This window comes from Anas acuta, chromosome 1, assembly GCF_963932015.1.
Source record: "Anas acuta chromosome 1, bAnaAcu1.1, whole genome shotgun sequence".
Lineage (NCBI taxonomy): Eukaryota > Metazoa > Chordata > Aves > Anseriformes > Anatidae > Anas > Anas acuta.
Window position 1 is genome coordinate 32,292,010 of NC_088979.1, and position 7,954 is coordinate 32,299,963.

Here is a 7,954-nt window from a genome sequence, read left to right on the forward strand (position 1 = left end):
TGTGTCTTGAAAGGTGAGCAGCTTTTCACTTATTATCAAGAAATGCCATAGGCACAGACCCTGAGGCTCCTTGACTCAGCACCTCTTAGGGAGTAATCTGGTGTGACTAATTCTGTCTATGAATTGCCATTCCCACAGTCCTTCCCATGGACAGTCCCTTTCGGTCTGGCCTTCTCCTTTTTGGAAAAAGCAGTGTGTCTGGGTCAGATGTCTCTGTGGTGGCAATGGAGGTGGGGATGCTGGGGATGGCTGTCATATTCTGTTGTGGTATGGCCCAGACCCAGGGGGACCTGGCACTGGGCTCCAGCTCGGGCTTGAATGAGGTGGCCCAGAGGTGGGAAGGTGGTGGTGACAGCTGTCTCTTCAGGGTGCCACGTAATGTTGTTGCAGAGAAGATGAGACAAGATCACATTAGACATTGGTAGCTCAGGACCAGAAGGAAAACAGAAATATCCTTGCACTCAGAAAACCTTAAAATACATTGTGTGGAGGGGCTGGCTCAGGATGGGCAAGGCTGAGCTCATCCTTTGATTTTGTCCTGTCCTAGTATTTCTCAGGCTGCTGGCGCCAGGATGTGGCAAGACCTCCCTGGGACTGGGCACTATGGGGGCTCGCCGTAAGGAAACCAAGGCAGGGCCAGGCAGGCAGGATCCCTCCCACCACCACAGCCAGGAGCAGGACACCAGCCCCAGGCAGTGGGCATCTCATGGCAGCTCCCCCTAGACCCCCTGCTCTTGCGTGGGCTCCTCTCCACGGTCTGCAGCTCCAGCCCGGGGCCTGCTCCTGTGGGGGCTCTCCATGGGCTGCAGCCTCCTCCAGACCACATCCACCTGCTCCACCAGGGGCTCCTCCACCCATGGGGGGGCTGCAGCGTGGAGATCTGCTCCATGTGGGACCCATGGGCTGCAGGGGGACTGCTGCTGCCTGCCTGGAGCACCTCCTGCCCTCCTGCTGCACTCACCTTAGGGTCTGCAGGGCTGCTTCTCACGCCTCTCTCCCAGCTGCTGTTATGCAGCATTTTTTTTTTTTTTTTCTTAAATATGTTCTCACATGGTTCCCTTTGGAGCCATCTGAAACTGGCCCTTATCTAACACTGGGCAGCTGCTGGGCTCTGCTCACAGAGGCCACCCCTGCAGCCCCCTGCTACCAAAACCTTGCCATGTAAACCAATATAGCTGGGCAGGGTGTGGGGAACCCTAGGGAGTTAGGAAGGGACAGTCAGGGCTGTCAGTGGTCCCATGGCCCTGGCAGGTGGCAGTGCTTCTTTGCAGAGTTGTAGAAATACCACTGTCATTTTAAAAATAGAAAAATAAAGGCATGAAATCACTGTATTCCAGCTCTTGGCCTATTGATTTGGCATCTCTCTGTGGAGGTTTTGTGGAATATAAAAAATATTGAACATAAATAGTACCTGCCAGAGAGTTTGGAGGAGAGGATATCTGTCTGCACAGTGACATGGACAACTATAGTACAGGGACTTCAGTGTAATTTTGTTGATGAGTGGTTTTCACACCACCTGACTCTCAGCCCCTAAGTCAAGGGACAAGGCTGTGGTCTGTGCAACAAGCACATGCAGGGAGGGAGGTGCCTTCTGCAAAACCATTCAGAGCCCTTCACAAAAAGGGAGTAATACATCTTTTCACTGCTTCCCTTAGACTTGTCCTTTTGAACCTTGGGTGAAGGTGGTTCAATACAGCTAGCTGTTAAAATTGAAGTATGTTCTTGAACTGGTCATTACGTATGACCTTGGGCACACTTCACTCTCTGTCTCTGGTGCTACCTCTCCTGTAGATAGCATTATTCCTGCTTTGTCTAGAGGTGTTTCCATTTCTCTTTCCTTCTTGAATGGGGAGAAGACCTCATCTCTTATTTCCCAGCACTTCTTGTTACTGGTTTGGTGTCTCCATACCATTTCTTAGGCATCGTTTTTGGCTGCAGTGGCAGAATTTTCACTCTGATCCTTTTCACTCAAGCTTTCCTGTCACCCACTGGCCTCATTCCTCTCAGGTTCATCCAAAGGGCAGGGACAAATTCATGCTCTTTTGCATTTTGCCTTTTCCCTTCCCCAGCTCCTCACCCCTTCCTCCCCCCAGTTTAGATGCAAACTCTTTATTCCATGAATTTCACATCTTTTCCTCCTAGCCACCCCTCTACCTGAGCACTCCCTGCTTTGCTGCCTAAATTATACCAACCTCCTTCATCCACTTCACTCGTCACACACCCTTCCTTTTCACCCACATTGACACTTTTCTCTGCTATGCCCTCTTCAAACAAATCTATCTATCAGCTTTCCTGGGCTGCTCCAAACTTCTCACCAAGGCTGACTTCTTCTGTGAAGCTCCTGATAAACTGCCAACTGATTACAGCTAACTTGTTGCCTTCAGTAGCAGACGGGTATTTATTTGCATCATGTATTCAATTAGCTGGCACATGTGAGCATAAAGTTGGCACATATAAATTCTCTTATTATTCATTCCCGTATGTCACTCCCTCACTCTCTATTACACTCATATCTTGTCTTAAATGGAGATTGTATGTTCCTCGAGGGAAATACCTGTCTTAGTTTGAGGTGGTACAGTGCCTAGCACAGTGGGCTGCTACCTTCCTTCTCTCTCCTAGGCACTTCTGAGCAACAAACAATAAACAGAAGCAATAGCTGGCCAGGGCTTGTTGCATGCATCTGTGTTTTTGTCTGAATTTTCATGCATGCTGCTACGTGTGCTGCATATAAATTGGCTTTGAAAAGTAAGCAGACAATATGCTTGCCGACAACTGTGTAAACATTCTGCTGGAAACTGTGTTTCAATAGCTATGTGCACATAATGTAGCTACAATGCTAAATTTGTATGTTGTTCAGTAGGATCACTTTTCCTGTAAATATTAGATTGCTTTCCTTTCTTTCTTTGCGTTTCTGTGACTGCGTGATGGTTGCTCCCTGAGAACCAGACACCAACAGCACAAGGGTGCACTGCATACAGAGCTTGCAGCCACGATCCTTTTCACAGTGCCAAACACCTGTGGCTTTGCAGGACCAGGAGTTCTCCTTCTAACAGATCAAAATCTTTGCTTGTACCAGAGCTGGGTTTGGGGAGATCAAAACTGAGTCATTACAATGCTACATTTTGCAAAAGTGAGCACGTGTGAGGCCAAATGTGTGTGTCTAGCAGGAATCCTGTCTTCCCCTCTGCTTCCTGGGTTGCTGCCAGTTTGCAAGCTGTTAGCCATGTACAGGGAAGCAAATAGAGTGAGGGAAGCTACATGGGCAACTGTTTGTGTGAGTCTTCAGGGAATGGCTCCTGCCACTGGCCTACATTCTCCAGGCCAGTTGGGCTGTACTTGGCATTGGGCCACAGAAGAGGGTAAATCTGGCTTTAAACCATTTATCCTCCTCAGCAATACAGCCAGTCCCCAGCACGTCAGCTCCCAAACTCCTTTAACTTGTGCCTGCTGCATGTGATTCCTAAGCAGTATTGGGATCCAGCCTTATGTCACATACATCTCTGCCTTTGTTACACGTACTCTTCTGGGGAAGGAAAGAGATGGACAATACTGCTATATAAGCAGTGAATCCACCCGTGGCAGAAGTGTCTCTTCAGGAAGACACCCAGGTACAAAGCTTCTGGCTGGAGCTGTGTGGAATAGAGGCTGAATCCTAGACAGAGATCCCAGGAGATCTTGTCCACCCTTCTGTTTGAAGGCAGGATCACATACGTCTGAGCTGCCCCTGACAGATGTTTGTGTAATCTGTTTTTTAAAACCTCTAACGATGGAGATTTAACAGTCTCCCTAGGTGGCCTCTTTAATCACTTAACTACCCTCAAAACTAGGAAATCTTTCATAAATCTTATCTGCTGCAAATTAAGCAGATTTAAAAAGATAAGCATGGCTGTTGCTCAGACCATAGGCTCAGCTGCCCAGCATCCTGTACGTAACAGGCCAATAACAGAGGCTTCATCAAAATGTGCTGGTGATAATCCCTCCACTGGACTTTCTTAACCTAAAGCTTGATTATGTTTTTGTGTTCTGTCTGCAACAGATTCAGAACATGGTTAACTCTTATCTGGATAAGAACCATTTACATAATGGAAAATGCTTTTACATATCTACAGTGTTTTCTCTGTTCTAGATAAAGAGAAGAAATCCCAGTTTCCCACCCCTTTCCCTATGTCATGTTTTCTAAATCTCATAAAATTTGTGTTGGTCTTTCAGTCAACCTACGATTTTTTTCATCACCTTTAAGAAGAACATACCAGTTACCTGCAAATCTCATGCAGAACATATTGAACTGGGACCATCTTTTGTATTGCTGTTTGGGCTGGGCCCTACCTGTTTTGAAAGAAGGCACTCAGGACAAAATAAGAGAAGAAGCAAAAAGGAGGCTAATGTTCTAGCCCAAGCTACTCCCCTGAGCATGGACAGTCCCAGGGTTTGCCTGGTGTACCTAATGTTCATGAATGGTACGCATGAAATACACATAATCTGCCTAAGGTACAGCAGAAAGACCTGAGACTTTCTTTTCATCAGAGAGACCCAGCAGAAGTAGGTTGCCATTATTGCTCAGGCTTCAGAAATATTGCATTCCTGCCTTTGTGGTCGTACAGTTTTTGCAGAATCACAGAATGGCCAAGGTTGGAAGGGACCTCAGATCATCTGGTCCAACCTCCCTGCTGAGCAGGATCACCTAGAGCACTGCACAAGATGGCATCCAGGCAGGTTTTGAATATCTCCAGAGAAGGAGACTCCACAACTTTTCTGGGCAACTTGTTCCAGTGTTCTGTCACCCTCACAGTAAAGTGCCCCCTCATATTCAGCAGAAACCTCTGGAGCACCATACGACAGGTGCTCCAGTCCCCTAATCATCTTCATAGCCCTCCTTTTCAGAGTAGAGGTGGGGAATCTGCAGCTAAACCCTGCACCCATCTCCTGTGTTATTCCCTGCTGGTGCTGTCTTGGGAGCCAAGAGCCATGTGCTCTATTGTACAAGGTTTGGCTGTGGCTCCCATTATTGTAGGAACAACTGACTAACAGATTTTAGTCTTTGTCATTTATTTTTGGCTGTCTGAGCATGCCAGTTGTTCTGCATCCTCCTTTTAGAAGCTCAGGTGTCTCACCGGATTGCGTGGGGAATCACGGATGTGTCTGTGCCCTGTGGTGCAACTCCTTACAGTGACACTTGGCCGTAAGCTGAGAGGATGTAAAGCTGCAAGTGCTTCTTGGACCAAAGGCAGAGATCTCTTTGCCCTCTTTCATTTGGCGGAATAGACAGCTTCTTTCAGCTGAAAAAAATAGGATAGCTCTTTTAGCACGATGCTAACATGAGCACCTGGCTCGCAGGCTATGCTAATGTGACTACTTGCTTCCTGAGCACAAGCACTGTGCCACACAGATGGCCCAGCTTGCTTAGAAATACCTGACAGCCCCCTCCATGGCATGCTCAGCATGGTGTGGGTACATCAACAGGAACTTTCCTCTGTGCTGGGCACCCTGCAACCAGAGATGGGAATTCTTTCTGTGGCTCTACCCAGTGGGCTCTAGCTTTGATAACCTGCTTGGTTCTTGGCTAATTTTATATGCATACACATGACTCAATTATTTATCTCCTGATCTGTAATCAGGATGGGCCAAAGAAGTCTCTGGAAAAACGGAGGCGGTGTAGGGTTGCTGCCGTTGCCTGTGTGAGGCAAGATCAGCATTCAAAAGATAGGCATAAAAGAACTCAGGTCTTGATGTTTATGTGGGAAGCACATACACAGGCAGCACAAATCATTACCATCTGTATTATGAACAAACCCCAGAGCATTAACCTGTTCTATCAGTTGCCTATGCTGGAAATACTGTTTATGTTAGCAAAGCTGAGGTACAAATCCTTCTTATGCATAATGCAGGACATTTTATACATTTGACAGGAAAGCAATTTGAAACGTTTTGAATGGAAACATTCTCTGCTGAATCGTTTTATTGTGATGAAAAATACCCCCAAGAAACAGTGGCGTTAAAGATGCTGGCTCTTTGGAACTCAGAAAAGTTTGGAGTGATCAAATGCACCTTGGTTTAACATTTCCTGCATCTCCCTTTTAGGTGTGTTTTCAAGGGTGAAGAGATTTGTTTGGCTCTTTTAAGTGGAAATAATAATGATTAGCTCTTCATATAGTGTCTTTTATGTGTGGATCACAGAGGCTTTCACTAAAAATAATTTAACATGGAAAGCTCAATGTGAAGAAGGGGAGGATATAATAGTGCTCCTCGTATTACTGTTAAATTCTGTGCCTTTATAAATGGGGAAGGAGAGAAAGTCAGCTGGAAGTTGTGAAAGATCTCTTTATCTGCAAAGCATTTCTTTCACAGCTCTCCTCCCCTGGAGGAAACCACTGTGGTGTTTTCCCTTCAAGCCACATGACTCCCTTAGAAACTCTGGGGTGCAGCCTGTGCAGCTTCACACTGTGCCCTGCCACACAGGACAGGAACTGGAATGGGAGCTGGTCCTGCTTCTGGCATCACCAGCTCCTGCAGGGATTTCTTAGTGCAAATCTTTGGGAACCGGATTATGTTTTGGAAGTGATTCTTTGATGTCTTCTTATTGAGGGCCTCGGGGTTTTAACTGTGTGTCTGTTCTCTGTGGGAGATAGGAGTATTTTCTCTTTCCCCTAGCTCATACTAATTTCTGTTTTTCCCTTTGTAATGCCAGTAAGAGAAGTGGCCCAGAGATTCAAAGGTACCTCTGCAGGCACAGAATCAGGCTCAAGGAGGATGGCAATTATTTTTTTGTTGTTCTGTTCTTCTGGAATGATGTTCAGAATCTGGGACAATGGTCACTGCACAAGAACCTGGAGACACAAGAAAGATCTTCTGTTGATTTTTAGTTTTATCCAGTGTTGCCTCTTCCTTTTTCTTTATGGAGAAACATAAGCATGGAACTTCTTTCTCTTGCAAAGCAGTTTTCCTGTAAGCATTTTAATACAGTCAGATTTATAAATCAATGGCTTTTAAAGTGCACAGATTCACCTCCTGGAGATGGAATTGTGGATTCTTAATCAGATCACAAAAATGTGTTTTTGCAATCCTCAGAAAAAATATATTTCTCTGTCTAGATTGCAAGGGAAATAAATTGAGTTCAGGTGGCAAAGACTGACACTGGTCCATACTGGTGAGAACTTCCCCATCTCTTCTATAGCTGAGTTGTGAAGAAATCTACATGGAAAGGTTCAGAGCAGATCCAGGGAGTGAGGAAATACCATGGTCAGCAGTCCATCTTGGTTCCTCATCCTCTGTTGTTTAGTTGCATTTTAGTATTTAGCTTCAGCTTCCAGCACTGGGATTTCTGTGACACACAAGCAGGTCATGGATATACCTTTTCACAGCCTGGGAAACTGAGTTGCGTGTGAAATGTATCTGGAGAGCATGAGCTACAAGGTTTTCCACTGCCAGCTCATGGTGAGGTACTGGACAGGGTGTCCTAAGCTGTGTGTCCGAGGCAGTCTGAAGATTGACATTAACAGGATAAAAGTGACAGCTGTAAATACAGGGATGTTACCAAAACAGAAAGATTTGCTTGAATGGCTTGGCTTTGAAAGAAGTTGGGGATGAACTGTTAACTGGGACATGGACAGAATGCAGGGTTTCTGGACTCATAGTCTTCAAAAGAAATAATGCTTGACCAAAGTTTCCTGGCACTTAAATACTTTATTAAGTAAGCTTTTAGCACATTTTCCCTTTAAATAAATAGTATGTGTTTACAACTTGTAAAATAATTGTGTGAAGTACTTTTGGCCAAGCAGTATTTTGTGCCCATAAACCGTGGAAGTTTCATGTGGTGAAAAATGCTGTTAATTCAACAGCGCACTGAATAGGGTTTAATGGCAACACTTCTGGAACATTCCCTTCCCAGGCATTAATACTTCATGTATCTCGTTGAGAAATTATTTTAGTTGAGGAATTATTTTATCCTGTAGTCTAC